The sequence below is a fragment of the Peromyscus maniculatus genome, chromosome 2 (assembly GCF_049852395.1).
Source record: "Peromyscus maniculatus bairdii isolate BWxNUB_F1_BW_parent chromosome 2, HU_Pman_BW_mat_3.1, whole genome shotgun sequence".
Lineage (NCBI taxonomy): Eukaryota > Metazoa > Chordata > Mammalia > Rodentia > Cricetidae > Peromyscus > Peromyscus maniculatus.
The window spans coordinates 37,705,921-37,708,964 of NC_134853.1; positions in this window are offsets into that span (position 1 = coordinate 37,705,921).

Genomic DNA, 3,044 nt, shown 5'->3' on the forward strand with positions numbered 1-3,044 from the left:
CACTAGTGTCCTGTCATGATTCAGGATTTTAAATTCTGGAAATTGTTGACAGTTTTTTAATTCAGCTGTCCATTCTTCTTGGCTGTGTATATATGGCTTCATCTCAGCATCCCCTTCTTCTCCACATCCCTCTATTAAATGCCAGTCTACTTTTGAGAGGCATGAGCTTTCAGCTGCTGTTCCATTGTACAACAGAATCCATCGGCCCTCTGCCTGTTAAGCTGCCTTCGAAGAAAAGGGCACCGTACCTTTTCCGGATGCAAAGGCCACTTCAGGGATGGGGCCATATTGTCCTGGCCTCAGAAGATGCCTTTTGATAAAGCCATAACCACACTTGTTTTGGCAAGAATCAGTAGTCCCTTGTTTCGTGATCTGTCTGTCCATTTTGTCCTGTTGATTCGAGGATACTTTGTTGTCCAGTGGCTAACTTTTGCCAGAATGAAAGTTGACTCCATATGCAGTTTCTTCAATGCCCATATTTTCTCTAAAGTAGATTGGTACTGCCAGGAGCCGACATGTCTCAAAAAAGAAAAATTTTCTAAGTTATTAAAACATTTTAAATGCCATATTCTGTAGATCTCTGAAGGGTTTGAAGATGACCTGTCTAAAACATCTCTGCTCAATTTTTAAAACATATCTATTATGACTACAAGTTCTATGATAATGTCTAACTACTAGCTTTCATTTCTTTATATCCTAATAGTTGATAATAATAACATTCAAGGATCAGAAATTTGCATTACATTGTTAAATGGATGGAATAAATACAATTAGAAATATACATATAGCATTTTCTAACAATATCAGTTTCAAATTTGTGTACAATATAAAACAATTCAATCCAATGTAAAGTATTTAAAACTAGTAATTGTCTTTCTCTTTTCTTTCTTTTTTTTTCTTTCTTTCTTTCTTTCCTTCTTTCTTTCTTTCTTTCTTTCTTTCTTTCTTTCTTTCTTTCTTTCTTTCTTTCTTTCTTTCTTTCTTTCTTTCTCTTTTTTTTTAAACAAGAACCTTAAATCTAATCTCCTTTGCTTAGCCTTTTTCCTAACCCTTGACAATAACTTGTAACCAACCCCCCTAAATACTGAAAATTATCCCAGACCCAGAACCCATTAAAAAGACCAAAAACCACCTGCCCCACACCACCTCTTTGGGAATGTGGGCGTCGTATTCTTAAAATTGCTTCCTGCTGGGTATGGGCGAAGTTTTCTTTATCCTGAAAGAAAAATTTTAGGTTAATTGTCAAATTCTAAGAGAGGTAACTATATCCTTCACTATCCAGTCTGTGTATAATGCCAAAGTTCAGGGTTTATCTCAAGTCCTTATTCAAGTAGTCTTTGAGACTGGATCATCTCAGCTAGTCATCTCAAAATTGCTCTGAGCACCTTGTAGTTCAAAGCTGATCTGTGGATGATGTTTGTCAGCTTAATGATATTATTATTGTCCACGTGGAATTGTTGTTGTTGTGGGGCCCCATCTTCTTTCTGGAGACTTCAGTTGATATTAGGCCTGGCCGTGATTTCCTGCAGAAAACTGATAAGAGACTCGAACACAAAAACATATATATGCAGCTAGCCTTTTTTCTAGAATTAGTTAGTACTCTATGTGACCATTCATATCTTAACAAAGTTTAAAATGTATATATATATATTAATCTTGTAAATTTTGATATAAAATTTATACTTTAAGAAAAGTTTAAAGAATCAGAATAGAATCAAAGAGTTGAGATTAGTAATAGAATAGTCCCTTAATTAATTTTGCTTTTGTCCTGTACCATAGCAGAAGATGGCTCTTATTCTGGCATGATACAGGGAGTTTGCATTTTCCTTTTAACAACATGCTTGAGTTTAAAGAAGGAGAGAGCCATTCTCCAACTCCAAAGTCAGCTTTAAATTTTAATTGAACTGGGACTATTAGAAAACCAAGAGTGTTAAATCTTTAGAGAAAAGCAGAAACAAACATTTAGGAAGACATAAAATTTTTTAGATAATATATACCCATACACCGTTTCACTCTGTTTCTTGGGATAGATGATTTGTCCCTTTTCTTCAGTTGTCTCATTTGTCCAGTGTTCTTCAGATTCCTTAACCTTCATTCTCCTAAAAGACAAAAACAAAAACCTTTCCCCAAGACTAATTTTGGGGATGTTCCTTTTTGGCAAGTTATTATCTGATGAAATGAAAAGGCATGTTTTATTGATACAAGTTAGATTAAATTGGATGTTCATGCTGGTTGATGAACTATCACCTCCTCTAATTAAGAGGTCTCTCTTGTTCAAATCGAACCTTTATCAATTTTGATGGTACCCACAGCTTATCTTCTCCTGTAGAAACAAAAGCAAAACCACGTCCCCAATGTAATACATACCCTGGTTTCCATTCTGAGGTCAGCACATCCTTAAAGTATATAGGCTGATTTAATTCTGTAGTTTTTTCTATTATCCAATGTCTCTCTGCAGCTGTTGTTCCTTTCTCATTGGCATTCAGAAAATTCAAAGTTAGAAGAGCATTATGCAGTCTATTTCTGGGGGTTTTTGTTACCCATTTCTGTTTATTTAGCATATCCTTTAGAGTTCTGTTTGATCTTTGATCTGTTTGGCAGGGCAGGTCTGAGTTGTTTGTAGCACCGGCTTTAGGCAAGCTGCTCACAGACCTAGGCCCGGGCTAGAAGTTGCTACCCGGACTAGGACGCCAGCAGCTCGGACTAAGAAGCCGATCGCCGCCGGCCGCCGTGTGCCGCCGCTGCCGCCGCCGCCGCCGCGGGCCGCCTGCCGCCCTTGCGGGAAAGCGGACCTGCCGCCAAGCCAAGCAGTTTTTAATGGATTCTTGTCACGTTGGGCGCCAGATGTAGATGTAACCAACCGTCTTATTAAATAAGAAACACAGAAACAATGTAAAAGAGAAAGCCGAGAGGTCAGAGCTCAGAGCTAAAATCTCACCCTTCCTCCTGCTGTCCCAGCTTCGCGAAAAGAGACCTACCTCCTGTCGGTTCGTATTTTTAAAGTATGTTGTTCTGCCTTCTCATTGGTTGTAAACCCAAACACA